The 15,281-nt window shown below is 36.8% G+C and overlaps 1 protein-coding gene across 2 annotated transcripts in view; it reads right to left on the bottom strand.

Annotated features, from left to right (window-relative positions):
- The window catches only part of zgc:194930 (uncharacterized protein LOC557813 homolog), a 278,453-nt gene extending 266,952 nt beyond the window's left edge, over positions 1-11,501 (bottom strand). For both annotated transcript variants that reach the window (XR_007571488.1, XM_050067701.1), the window contains exon 1: positions 11,239-11,501. The gene's annotated coding sequence lies outside the window, so the exon portion shown is untranslated. The remainder of the gene's footprint in view (positions 1-11,238) is intronic.
- Positions 11,502-15,281: the final 3,780 nt, after the last annotated feature.

Here is a 15,281-nt window from a genome sequence, read left to right as displayed (position 1 = left end):
GCTAACAGCTAACGGTTAGCCCAGCTAATCTATGATAACCATGTTGTTATTTACAAAATGTCACATCCCGCCTTGAGTATATCCAGTCAGCACCAAGTAATCCCCAAGCCCCAGCCAGGAGTCTTTCGGGGCCGTTCTGAGTACGTACTCCGAGGCAGGGACTTGTTTAGCCCCTGTAAAAGTTCCAGAACTCTGTCCTTCGGGGGTGGTTCCTGCGGTGGAGACACGCACCAACGGCCCCGGCCCTGTAAAATTACCCCGAAGTTCCTGCGGTGGAAATGGGCCTATGGTTGCAGTACTGCCAACTGTACCCTTAAACAGTGACAGCTTCAGTTAGCTAGCCTCACAAGATTCGTTGCTAATTAGAAGCACTTTCTACTGGCATTAACACGCATTGCTTTACTTTGATGAAGCACATTAAGCGTATAGGACTGCAGAAACTTTTCTATACGAACCACCTTTGTTTGTTGTGTCCGCACCACAAGAACTAGGAACAATTGCAGTTCTTGGAACGCTGTTTTGAGGGACGTCTTCTAGCTCACATTTCAGACTAGGTATTCTGACGTAAGTGTACATTAATTAGTGGAACAACTGAGCCAATGCAGCACCAGCAATCGGCCGTTTTTAAAACCTCATTAGCTGTGTAAACAACACGAACAACAGCTTCTAAAGAAAAACTAGAATTACCGCCTCATGGTTGTATGCCTCCACGCACTACTCAAGCTGCACGTAGAGTGACATCCATGTCGGTAAAAAACATGGATGCTTCACACACATCTTCCTCCTATTAGCGCAGAAGATCTATACAATCAGTATACTTCCACGATTAGTGTCACCAATTCAGTATCTGATTACGTCTCCACAAATGACAATTTATTGTCAAGTTCAAGTGAAAGTTCGTGTTAAATTTGAAGAATTACCTCAAAGTACTTGTGAGATCTGTGTTCAAGATTTCATCTCATCATGCGTGTAAGACTGTGGGTACTTTAAGAGCGCTGCGGATACACCCAGGCATCCTTGAAAATTCTCTGAATAAAGGACCGTCTTGGGTAAAATTCCAGACAAACTCCAGACATCGAAAGTCTTTCGGATGGGATTCGATGACATAGCATACCTTTACAATACTTTTTCATATTTATATTCATACCTGCACATAATAGTTGAATGGTAATAGTCGTCAATTTTTGTTTACCTTCCTCAGCTTTATTGTCCTAGTTTTGAACTGTACGTCTATGTGTATGTAAATTGAAACCAGTCAGACTCCCTGTACACATTTAAGCAAAGCAAAGCAGCCATTTAAGGATCCTTCCTTGACTTTGAGAAGCAGCTTATAAATATAAATATAACGTTTGTTTGCAAGAAAGCACAGAAAACCTTTAACATGTAAGAAATAAATAGGTGTTTTGAGGTGATTTGATCTGCAGCCTCTAATACCACCTCAAAACACAAAAACACACCGTCACCTCCTTCAGTGCACATCTGATACCAGTTGTTTTTATTGTGCCCTTGACTGACTGAAATCCATCCACAACCATATCCGTATAAGTGTGGGTTTGAGTTGCTGGTCTAAACACTGCACATACCAACACTGTAAAACTACAAACAGGCAGCCGAGGTCCAGAGACAAAAACAGAGAGCTTGAATAACATTAGAGGCTTACTAATAGATCAGAACAATCCCTTTCCTCTTATCTGCTGACAGCAACTGAATGCACATCCGGAGAGTTGTTGCCTCAGGTGTAGATATGAGTATTTCTCTGGAGGGTCTCTGCTGAACTTTTCAACAAAGGAGTGGAGTCTTTCACAGACGAGACCCCGCCGCCGCTGCTACACGGCTCGGTCACCTGATAGATGTGTTCTGCTTATGTAAGCCACCTGTTACATTATAAAGTCATAATTTACAGCTCGACGCCGACTCTGCTGGTGTTTGGTGTGTGTGACGGGACAGTGAGACGGGAGATCATGTTCATGTGGGTGACATGGGAGCGGTGTGGTGGTGGAAAAGTGGGCTAACTGGTCCGACATGTATCTGAATGTGTGTTGTTTTTGTTTATTGTTCTTCGTCTTCATCTGCAGTGTGATTCATCGCAGTCACAGACAGAAATATGGCAGGATTTTCCGTTGGTACAGTAGATGTGCATGTCTGATATGCTGAAAGGGAAACTGAGGGACCTGGTTTACAGCAGATTATAGATATGTTGTAGATATGTAATGTTATCATGTAGGACATCCTGCATATTCAACAAGTTATCTTTCCATTGTATCTAGAGCTGAACAGATGAATCAATAAGAATAAAAAGAAAATTAATCAGCAACAATTTTTATATTTAATTAAGTCATTTATCAGGCAAAGTGTCTGCTTTTCTAATTTTTATATGACTGCAAACAGAAAATCTTTGAGTTTTGGACTGTGGTAAAACTAAAAACTTGGGCTTTTTTATTTTTGCATTTTTCTGATATTTTAAAAACAACATTATTTGTAAATTAAAGGGGAAAATAACCTAAAGATAATGAACATAATTATTACCTGCAGCTCCGCCACTACAATCCATATTATTTCCTAAGCAACAACAAACTTTTTCAGGATAGTATTTGAGGATATATCATAGTTCAGGATGTCTACAATGCAAGGAAGTGGTCACAGGGTTGTCCGTGCTACACTACGTTTTTCAGATGTCCAGATGTATTCCAACAGAAACATACAGCCATATTTAAATCAGTACAGGTGTGCACACGGACTACGTTACAGCTTGTGTTTTTTAAATTTATTTCATTGTATTATTATTTTCATTCGATAGGACAGATAAGACAAAACTTCGACTCAGAGTAGAAAAGTGCCCCACGTCGTCATTTTTCCTGTTGTCCAATCAGATGATTTGTGGTGGTCACGACAACAAGTTCACAGTTGGTAAACAGTGGAGGAGAAACTGGTGGTAGTGGTTGCTGGATTACTCAGAGCTACACGGCCTGACGATAGACAGCAGGTTGTCAAACTGCCCCAGAGTCATCCTAAAATACGCCTGGAAACATCCATCATGGAGGAGAAGCTCCTGGACCAACTGGTGGTACTCCCCATGATCCACCCTCTTTTTTAGGGTCTCATGTACCCACACAGATCTCTGTTTATCTGCTGACAGCCTCTCACCCTCAACCAGAGCTACAGACAATACCCTCTGCCTCAACATTTTAGGAACTAGGTACTAATTACTGTCAAATAACTAAAATAAATAAATGGTAGATTGATTGCACAGGAAGGTTAGAATAAGGAGGTAAGTCCATGGTTGTTTTACTCACGCTTTACGCATGTAGTCATTACCTAAAGCTTATTTGTTTTGCTTGAGGTTTATGTTGATTTCCACATGTGCGTTAGCCTCTACATAGTTTTCCATAAGCGCCAACTGTCGTCTTAATAGCCGGACATTAGAACATTTCTAGACGATTTCTGTCACTGTGTCAAGTCACATCACTGGAAGTTTTTAGATTTTGGTTTTAGCTCTGTTTTAATAACCAGATAAAGGATTTTAGCCATCTGACGCCTGGATCTTAAGTCATCAGAGACACGAGCTAAATCCTGGTCTGTGTCAGTCAAAGATTTTTCATGTGAAACTGTTAATTTAGTGTTTTAGCGTGTTTTCAGCAACAAATAAGCAGTGTCGATGGTCTGGTGTGAAATATTTGCAGGATCGTGTTGTTTACAATGCAGTGATTTGCACAGCTCCATAAATATGTGGCTTTCAGTCGTGGAAATACAGTTGTTACAGCACCTCTGAAGCAGCGCCGCAGCAACAAGCGTTTTAGCATTCTGGTGTGGACGGAGATATTTTGTAAAACAAGGTCATGTGGACGGAATTTCTTTTAAAAACAAAGGGGAAAATATCAGTTAACAAAATGCCTGCAGCCTTGTTTTTGTGCAACACTTCCTGGTGCTAAATTAAACCTGATCCAACAACTTATCAAGGTGCAACCTGCTTTTATCTCACGTGTGTGTTCTTATGAACATAGAGTCAAACTGTAAGCAAAGCCGTTACTGACAGGATTTCCTTGTAGTCACCAGCAACCGGCCAGTGTGACCCTCTGCATTTCTCTGCTGAAAGAGAACTGCAGCATTCGATAAGGTGGTCAATTTAGCCCTCTTATCAGCTCCGAGGCTTTTAAAAATCCAGCTGAAATGTCAATACGTGGTTTTAAAGTCTGTGTAATGGCAGAAAAACGGCGCTGTCTCAACCCACTGCTTTTACCCAGCTTTTAATAACCTGCATACAGTAGATGAGATAACCTTCCACACCTGATAACGCTCCCCATAAAAGAGCTGGAGCTATTCATCTGAGCAACACGAGCGCTCACACAGAAGCTCACAGTTAAATACATCTGTTATTAAACACAAGAAAAATGAAATCACTTCAAAATAAGACTTCTGATTCGAGTGTTTGACACGTGTGCTTGACGAGCTGACCTTGAGCTGTCTGATTTGAATAAGCCTGGTGTGATTAGGCAAGTGTATCCATGGCGAGTTGCCATGGCGACCAATTTATAAAAAAAGTCTGCCCTCGTTAAGGATCAATCTACGGCAGATACTTTGATTTCAAATTTCTGCTTACACATGCGCCTGCTATTTTTCCATCCAAACAAGCCAATGTACATTTGTGGAGGTCCTTCAGGTGAGTATTGATCAGCTGGTGCAGTAAGGAGCGTCTGAAATGTCAAAATACCTCCTCTGATTTCAGAAACCTAACATCCTTTCTCAGATGGCCTTGGGCAGCAGTCTGATGAAAACAAGTCCTGTCTCCTCTCTATTACCCAGCAGCACACACTTATCAATAGCACTCCCCTCCTTGCTCACACTGCAAACAGACCTGCTGCTGTTTTCCTCCTGTGGATCCTCCTGACCCCAGCAGCTACCAATTGTACTTTAAGCCAGTAAACAAGCCTGCCGAGCACCCAAGAAGAGTGCACTCTTAAATGATATGGAGCCAGTGATGCAGGTGAAAATAAAAAGGAGGCTAAACAACGTCTTTATGTTGATCTTTAACAATAAACATCCATCATGTTATTAAAAAAATCTGTTGTTTGTCTTGAAATATATCTTATTCAGGTTTGACACTACTTGTGTACAGAAGTCAGAAAAGGGGAAATGGAGTGTGTCTTTGCTTCATAAACAGAAAGTGTTGCATGCAATATTAAACTCTTTTCATACGGACTCAGAGTTCCTTGAATTATTCCTTCTTTTTTAAATTTACAAGTCTGTTTAATGCTACATAATAGGGATGTAACGATACCAGAAACTCACGATACGATATTATCACGATAAAGAGTCCACGATACGATATATATCACGACATTTATACAAGGGGAAAAAAAGAGAAAATTTACTGTTAAAAATAGCAATTTTATAAAAAAATAGTGCATGTACACTGTACAGCATGTTATTTTTAACTTGGAAGCGTATCATAAACAAATCAACACACAGTTGAACATGTGCTTTCATTTCCCCCTTATTACTGCTAGGCAGGCAGACATTAAAGTGCCATAACAAAGTCATGTCAATTAAAACTATAGTGACAGAATATGAAAATGGAAACATTCAGTATTTAATAACCTACTCTCAACAAAAGTCGTATAGTACTATTACTAGAAAGTCATCTGAATGACATCAAATTATGAGGATAGAGTAGTCTTAATATTCATCAAATATACAGAACTTAGAACAATAAGACCCTGCAACAACAACAAAATAAACAAATTAGAAATAATGTAAACTCAATAACACACAATCCCTCACTCACAGATACACAGAGAGACACAGAGAGAGAGAGAGAGAGAGAGAGAGAGACAGAGAGGTGGGTAAAGATGTGTGTAAAAGAATACCAAAATAAATAAAGCCCAGCCATTTCCCTGGAAGTCATAGAAAAACTCAAAAACACAAATTCACTCAGTTTGTTCACGCCAGGTTGACAATCTTGACATCAAGGAGACCCTAACACTTTCTCAGAACAGGAGATGAGGAGAGGAAAGCTCTGCTCCTGCGCTTTCATGTGATATGCGTGGCATTTCTGTGCGACCCTGCATTGGCGAGTAATCCATCCAAAAGTAATGTGTGTGCAAAGCTGTATGAAAACTTTGTTATACATTATTTTAGCATAACTTTATCATTTTTTTCCACTGTGAAAACATTGGACTACTGACAAGTGCTTGGTCTTGTCGGAAAGCCACGATTCCGCTGTTTCACGTGATATGCGTGGCTTCTAGCTATGATGAACAGTCGCGGAGAAAATCCACAGAGAAGAACAATCAATCTCCTTACTTTTATTCGCTGTTTCCTCCGGTCACGCACGGGTCAGAGTCGGAGGCTGAGCTGCTGAGCTGCACGAGTCTGCTCTCACCTGCGCGCGCAGTTGCATGCAAAGGATTATGGGGAATGTAGTGGCACAGTCATATTACCGGCTCTGTAGGAGAACGCAGCTATATAACTACCATGGCATTCCCACGACGGTATCGAGAATTTATTTTATCGCGACACCGCGAAATTCGATATATCGTTACATGCCTACTACATAATGCATTCACTTGTGAGAAATATTTTCCCTGTTTTTCTGAATTATTAAGATTTTTTATCTTAAAATTATATTAAGTTTTCATGGGGAAAAAAAATCCCCTTGTTTTTTTTTTTTTTTTTTTTTAATTATTATTATCTTCTTTTTGGAATTGACAAGATTATAATCTCAGTAATCTCAATCTCAAGAGATACATTTTCATGAGAAAAATCTCATGTTTTTACTGAGTTAACAAAAATATCATCTCAAACATTTTGTGGTGTTTTCATGAAAAAAAAACCAACTTTTTTTTTCTGAATTTAGAATATATTCTCAGAATTATGAGAAAAATTTCCTGGGAAAAGTTATGAGATAATTATCTCAGAATTATGAGAAACGTTTTCACGGAATTAAAAAAAAAAGATCTGCTCTTTGTTTTTTCCTTAATTAACAATATTATTTATGAAAAATTATGAAAACATTTTTATGGAAAAAATAATCTTGTTTTTTCCTGAACTAATGAGATAATTATCTTGGACTTATAAGAAATGATGTTTTTTTTTCCGGGATTAATGACATTGTCTCACAATTGTGGGGAAAATTGTCAAGTAAAGAAATATTTGCTTGTGCGTTTTCTGAATTAATGAGATTATTATCTCAGAATAATGAGAAGTTTTCATGGAAAAAAAGTTTTTATTATCTTCTTTTTGTAATTGACATTTGACCTTTTAGAATTATGAAAAAAAAATTCATGAAAAAAATCTTATGTTTCACTGAATTTACAGGATTATTATTTCAAAATTCTGGGGTGTTTTCAGAAAAAAACTGCTTTTTTATTATTTTTTTTATTGAGAATATATTCTCGGAAATATGAGAAAAGTTTCCTGAGAGAAATCTGCTCCGTGTTTTCCCCTGAAGTACGAGATTATTTTCTCATAATTAGGAGAAAAGTCTTCACGCAAAAAAAAAAAAATCTGCTTTGTATCATCTCAGAGTTACGAGAAGTTTAATGGAACATTTTTTTGTGAATTTCCACAATTATTATTTCAGAATTATGAGAAAGATTTTCATTTAAAAACATTTCCTTGTTTTTTCTATACTAATGAGATTATAATCTCGCAATTATTTGAAGTGAGAAGAAAAAAATGTGCTTGTTTTTTCTGAACTTTCAGGAGTTTTTCAGAAGTTTGAGAGGTCTTCTTTAAAAAAAAAAAACTTGTATTTTTTAGTTAGTTATGAGAAGCTTTCATGGAAATAAAAAATCTCATGAATTTGATTTTTTTTCTGATTTAGGGGGAGTATATTACATTAACAAGATTATTCTCTTGTTAGTTCATTAAACCTTTTCTCATTATTCTAAGATGATAATCTAGTTCATTTAAAAAAAAAAGTTTTTTTTCTCAAATGAATGCATTACACTTATACATTACTACATTTTACTTCTCTGTCCATTAAAATTACATGATTAATTAAGGTATCCCTTCTAGGACACAGTGACACATCCCTGTCTTTAAAAAGAAAACATCCCACTGTGTGTCCACCAGCAGCACTGAGCTCTGTTCCCATGTTTGCATCCTGTTTCAGGCCGAGTCATCCTGCAGGAGCAGCCCTGCTGCAAAGCAAACTAAACCCTGAACAAATAATATTTGCATACACTTGTGATGGCTTGTTTTGTCTAATAGGCTGCCACATGGGTGGAGTCTGCCACTAAAGGCAAGAAAATGAGTTTACCAGACCACAGCTTAGCATCTTGTGTAAATCAGCTGTCAGGATGTTGTAAATCCAGCCAGCCCCGAGCTAAAAACACATCAGACAACCATCAGAGGGTTTTAAGAGACGCTTGATGTATGATGGCTGCTCGTACACGGCTGCTAATATCCTGTTTAGGAGTGTTGTATGTGACAAACGACAGACAGGACAGGTTTGGGCTCAGGCTTAACGTTTGTACGCTGTTTTAAGTGACCTGGAGTTCAGCGAGGCTACGTGTTAGATGTGCAAACACAGCCCAAGGCCATGTACATGAGTTCTGCTTAACTGATTCAAGACCACTCCTCCACCTCCACCTCCACCTCTGCACTCCGTCCCAACAAAGAACAAGCGTCCCCATTAACAGCCCTCCATTCACTCATTAACCTGTGTGCAGTTTCAGTTTGTCACATTTACAGCCATCTGTGTGACATAAAAACACAATGACGTGAGGTTTTTAGTTTTGTTTTTATGCAGATACACATTTACATTTCAACTAAAGCTGCTGCTCTGGTGACTGCTTGTTCATTGTGTTTCTATTTAAACAAAAATGACAAATACTTGCTGATATCAGTGTAATAAATGTGAGAATTTGATTCTTTTCTCTCTTTTATATCAATGTAAATTAAAAATATTTAGGTTTCTGAAGTGTTATTTGGACAACAGGCAGCTCGGGGAAGTTAGCATGGAAAATGTCCTCATTTTTCATACATTACAGGCAAAACACTGAATTAACTAATGTACGAAACACGATTTTGACAAAGAAACTGTTAATAACTTACACATGGTGGGTAATTTCAGAGTCCGATTTAAGTGACTTTAAAATTTTCACTATTTGAAGACCCATTAAAGAGTCAATAAATGTAGAAAAGTTCAATGTTTTGATATAACACTGAGAGAAAGTATTGGAACTATGGGCGTCGCAACATGACCGTGACAGTTAAAAATTAAATGTTGATATCATGTTAATCATCAACCCTGGCTCCTAGAAATTAAGTATAAATGTTAGGTTTGTTTGCTTTCTTAATTACGTTGTTGTGGCAACGTAATTGCTGCCTGGACGATGCTCAGAGACAACGTTTCTAACTCTACTGTCATCCATCTTGTACAGTTCGAGAGAAAGTGGGTGGAGGGGATTGTTGGTATACAAAGTGCAGGATCTTGACACCAGAACATCCGGCTCATGTCCCGACTCCTGTCTTAGGTTTAGGCATCAAAAGTTCTTTGGTTAAAGTTAGAGAAAGAGAAAGATAATAAAAATAAAAATTTTATAAATATCACGATTATATTTTTATTGTGAACTCTTTTGGCCATGATAATCATGTAGTATAAAATATGATATTGCGTCAGCCCTAATGGGAACACTTAAATTAACTCTTAAAATATGAAAAATCCAAGTAATTTAAGACTTTAAGATAACTTTTCTTAAGTCTTTTTTTATTTTATTTTTTTAATCAAAATGTCTTTAAAAATGGCGGCGGGACTCCATACACTACTTATCTTGTTTACGGCGATGGCTCCCTACAGTTCGTAAACATGCAGTGTTGGGGAGGTTACTTTTGAAATGTAACAGGTTACCGATAACTAGTTACCCTGGTAAAATGTAGCAAGTAATGTAGCCTAACTATTTTAACGAAGAAGAAGAAAAAGAATATAATTGGATGAACCCCTTTGCAATCACCAACATTTTGATAAAATAGTAACTGTAATTTAATTACATTTCTTTACTCAGTAACTAACTGATTACAATCACATTAATTTAGTAATTCAACGACATGTAACTAGTTACTCCCGAACACTGTATATGTATCTACTGATTTGTTAATAGCTTGTGAGGTGACTGCTGCATTGTTTTTGTTTTGCAATTGTAGCCTCTAGTTCAGTCATTTATTGCCGACGATAGTTCACGTCAATTTTTAGTACATGTTAATGCCACAGCTAACGTCTTTTATTATATTCTATGAAAGAAAGAAAGCAAAAAAACTTTAAGGTAAAATTCATTTCATACAAATAAAATATTCTGTACACATCAGGTGTAATATTTCATATAGGACATTTTCTGAGTCATCACTTTTGTTTGTTTTTTTAAATATCGTGATAAATATCGTATCGTGGAAATTTTTTTTCTTTTTTTTGTCGTGGTACCGTCAGTTTTTTTGTAATTTGGTAACAGTCTGCGCACTGACTCCTGCATTATTTTGTTTTGCAATCACGGCCTCTAGTTTGGTCATTTATTGCCAAAGATTATTAACGTGATTTTTTAGCACAATGCTTAGATAATGGCAAGCTACGTTTATTTTAAAAAGAAAGCAAAAACACTTCACTGTAAAAGGAAATCACAAGGGTGATGATCACAAATCATCATTTGTGTTTGTTTTTCAAATATCGTGATAAATATCGTATCTCGGTATCGTACAGTGAGTTTTTACTATCATTACATCACTAGTAATAGCCTGTCAAATATGAGCTCACAACGATGTTATCATACCTGCTTTTGTATCTTTACTTACTGTGGCACCACTTAAACATACATTTTTACTTGTTTTTTAAATATCGTGATAAATATTGTGTCATGGTATCATACAGTGGGTTTTTAGCATCATTACATCACCAGTAATAACCTATGAAAAACGAGCTTGTAACAACGTTATCATACATGCTTTTTTTTATCTTAATTACTATAACACCACATAAACACACATAAAGTATAACTATAACTACTTTATTTTGTTTTATTTTACGCGTTATTTGAGTATTTCTTTGTTTTCAAAGCGGGCACGCGCCATATGGTTGACATCACCACTTAACGCTCACCTGTTGCTGCTGATAACCCTCGAAGAAGAGTTAACAACGGTTTACTATCGCGTCATTAACGCTTTTAAAACTCTTTAAAGTTAATTTAAAGCATTATGTGTAAGGTAAAGGAGACAGAGAGAGCGGTAGCAGATGGTGTTTGGACCTACCTGTTGCGCTAAGCGAAGGTGTGGCACTTTGCCCTAGGTATCCAAAATGAACGGATAACTTCAGTTGTCATTTAAGTTGCGTGTCTTCCGGTGGTCCTGGTGGGAATTAGAAACACAGTGGAAGAAGAAGAGCGTCCATTAAAGGATGTTCAGCGGGATATGAGCTCCTCGGGTCGGTTAGAGTTGTTGTGGAGAAGAGTTTCCCCCCCTCGGTGACTCCACGGTCCCATGTCTCCTGTGTGAACAGCCGTCTGATGGTGAGTTAGCCTGGGAAACTACTGCACCTCCGTCAGGCTACACACCGCCAGCTACAACTGCTTCCGGTCGACGCTTTCAAAATAAAACTCAACCCTGACAAACGCCACAATATTTACAGTATTAATTATTTCAGTATGTTATATTTATTTATTTGTAGTTCACAGAACTGCGCTTACTTAGCAGTGGTTAAATATAACTAAAAAATAAATATATTTAAAAATATAATATATAAAATAATATAAAAATATATTTTACTTAAGTAGAAATTTAAGGGATTTGTACATTACTTAGGTATGATCTTTAAATGCCACTTTGTACTAAATTTCTGGGGGAAATTTTGTGCTATTTGCAATTTCAGATTTTTGCCCTCAAAAGATATGAAAAATTTATAAAATATGACGTTTAATTATAAATTAAACTTCCTAATAATTTACAAAAGTGGACCGACAGCTTAAATAATTAGTCATATAATCGATTATATATTTACAGAAAATTAACTGGCAACTATTTGAAGTGTTTTAAGTTTTAATTAAATTTTATTTTATTTCTATTTATTTTGCAAAAACACGTAATGTTTCCAGCTTCAAAAAATGTGAAAATTTGCTGCTTTTCCTTTTTATCATTTTACTTTATTTTTAATAATCTAAATGGCTGTAAGGCTGTCACTTTGGGCCCTGGGTAATTGTGACAGTATTTCTTTATATTTTTACTTCTTAATAACAAAATAAATAAATAAATAAAAGTGTCATGAGTGGTACTTCTTACCTTAATCATTAAAATAAAGTAAAAATTACAAAGTGCTTTGCATGAAGCAAAACAGGTTACAAGATTTAAGACACAACAAATAAAAGAAATGAACGATGTTACAACTGTCCGGATTAACATGTAGCTAGTGTTTATTAGGGTAACTAAATGTGTGCCGTTTGAAACACACATAAATCTTAATGATAAAAATTCATACCAGCACAGTGGTGCCCAGAATAAACCTGAGGGGTCACAAGATGATTAAAGGAATAATACAGACAAAAAAGACCTTACCATAAAACCTTTAAATGCAACAACTTGAGATGAAAAACACTGGCTGACTGCTCACCCATCACACACTGATACAGCTGTAACCTGAGAGGAGGGGCTGATTTATTTTTAGAGCTCACAAACACAAAGGCTTTAACAAACCTGACTTCCTGTCTTGACGTGGCAAAGTGCGTCCAGCTTGACTTAGTTTAACCTGACCTGCCTCTTCACAGTTGATCATATGACTTGGATGCGATTAGAGTGGAATCACCCCTGAACATGTTACACACTTAATAAAACCTGGCCTCAGCCCAGGAAAGAAAAACTCATATACAAAAAGTATAAAAAAAAAAGTTATAATTATTGAAAAAAAGGGGAATAAATTGGCAACTAAGAGGAATAACTCTTATATTGTACTGTAATGCATTTATAATCTGTTCTCAGGAATTATCCATCAGGTGTTCTTCAACAATGTGCTCTTCAGTTTTGCTGTTTCACATGACATCATAGGCAAATTACTTCCCTTAGGACGACACACAACTGGAAAACTGGTTTGTGTGTTTACAGATGCACAGGCAATAAAGTTTATCCTTGGAGGGGTCAGAAAGAGACATCCTGAGATGCATGTGGAGCTGCCTCATGAGGGTGTCACAGGTCATCTGTGGTGAAAGAAGTACTCATATCTTTAATGTAACTAAAAGTACCACAGTGTAGAAACACTCTGTCACAAGTTAAAGCCCTGCATTTATAATTTTACTGAAGTAAAATCACAAATGTGTCAGCATCATAATGTACCTGAAGAAAAAAAAAGCAAAGTACTAATTTTGCAGGAGGGCTCATTTCAGAATGATGTCGGCCTACAGTATAATATTGGAATATAATTATTGATGCAGTGTGTGTACATCACTTTAATATTGCAGCTGGTAAATGTGAGGCTTATTTCAATTATTTCATTTATACACTGAACAAAAATTTAAAAGCAACACTTATGTTTTTGCTCTGAGTTTTCAGGAGTTTAAGTTTTGAAGAACTCTGGACTGGACTTTTTTAATGCCCACGAAAGACTTACTTCTCTCAAATTTTGTCCACAAACTTACTGAACTTGTGAAAAATGGTACCAACAAAAGTGCTGCCTTCATCGATGGATTACTGAACTGGGCTAACAGGCACAGTCTCAGAGGCCCAAAGTGTCGGGCACCCCCTGGCCTTCACCTGCAAAATGACACTCAAATTAACACGTACTGACGAAGCAGAGACCATAAATGACCACAAAGAGATGCAAAACAACCAAAAAAATGCACAAAATTGAATTAAAGAGATGCAAATGACGGCAAAAAAGACACACATCGACCACAAGGACACACAAAATGACTACAAAGAGAAACCAAACCATAAAAAAAGATATATATTTACCACAAACAGACACTAAATCACTTCAAGAAGAAACTAAATTACCTCAAGAGACCCAAACGACTACAAAAAGACACAAAACAACCACAAGGAGACACTAAATAACTAACAAGGGCCTCCAAATAACCAAAACAAAGAATGAAACCCCCGTCAAAACGTCAAAGTGACACAAAATTACCTCAGAGAGACCCAGTAGACCACAAAAAAGACACAAAACAACCACAAGAAGACACAAAATGACTACAAAGAGACAGCAAACCACAAAAAAGACACATATTTACCACAAACAGACACTAAATTACTTCAATACTCACAAAATTACCTCAAAAATATGACTAATTAGAGACACAAAACACCCAAAAAGACAAAAAGTATCTCAAAGAGACCAATATTACCTCTAAAGAGACACAAACAACAAAGAGACACAAAACAACCACAAGGAGACAAAAACTGACTGATTAGAGACCAAAAAAAACAACCAAAAAAGACACAATCACCTCAAAGAGACACAAATGACTACAAACAAGACACAAAACAACCACTGAGACACAAAATGATCTCAATAAGATACAAAACTATCTTTAAAGAGACCCAAACGATTACAAGAAAGACACAAAACAACCACAGAGAGATACAAAACCACCAAAAAAAGATACAAAACTACCTTTTAAAGAGACACAAATGACTACAAAAAAGACACACAACAACCGACTAATTTGAGACATAAAACAACCAAAAAAGACACAAAATGACCCCAAAAAGAGACCAAAACGACTACAGGAAGACACAAAACAATCACAGTTGGACAAAAATTGACTAATTAGAGACACAAAATTATCTCAAAGACACACAAAACCACAAAAATATGCATAACAACTCAAAAAGACACAAAACAACAATGACAAAAAGAGACAAATCTGAGTAACTTCTCTGACTGTGATAAATGTGAGTGTGTTTGTTTCCTTGTTTTTTGTAAAAACAGTTTCTCATGATAACGACAGTATGTACATGTGAAGGTATGAAGCATGTTCGGACACAGCAGGCTTTAGGAAAAGAAAACACTCAGAGAAACACTGGAGATGTTTTTCCTGCTCTGGCTGCGGTTGACAGGACGGCGGCTAACATTCTGGCGAAGACACAAAACATGACAACAATGTGACACGTCACATGCAAAATGGAGAGCCCTCCTAGACATTTTAAAGATTCAGCCAGTGGTGCTGCATAAATACAATCCTCACTTCGCTGCTTCCTTCTCTTTTACATTTTCCTTCTTGCAAAAAAAAAACTCCTGTGAAGGAATGAAACAAAGAAAGGGAAAGAAATTGTTTCATATTTTCAGAGGTACATTTATTCGATTTGTA

This window comes from Epinephelus moara, chromosome 17 (genome assembly GCF_006386435.1).
Source record: "Epinephelus moara isolate mb chromosome 17, YSFRI_EMoa_1.0, whole genome shotgun sequence".
NCBI lineage: Eukaryota > Metazoa > Chordata > Actinopteri > Perciformes > Serranidae > Epinephelus > Epinephelus moara.
Note: the sequence above shows the minus strand (reverse complement) of the source record. Positions and strands in the feature narration are given on the sequence as shown.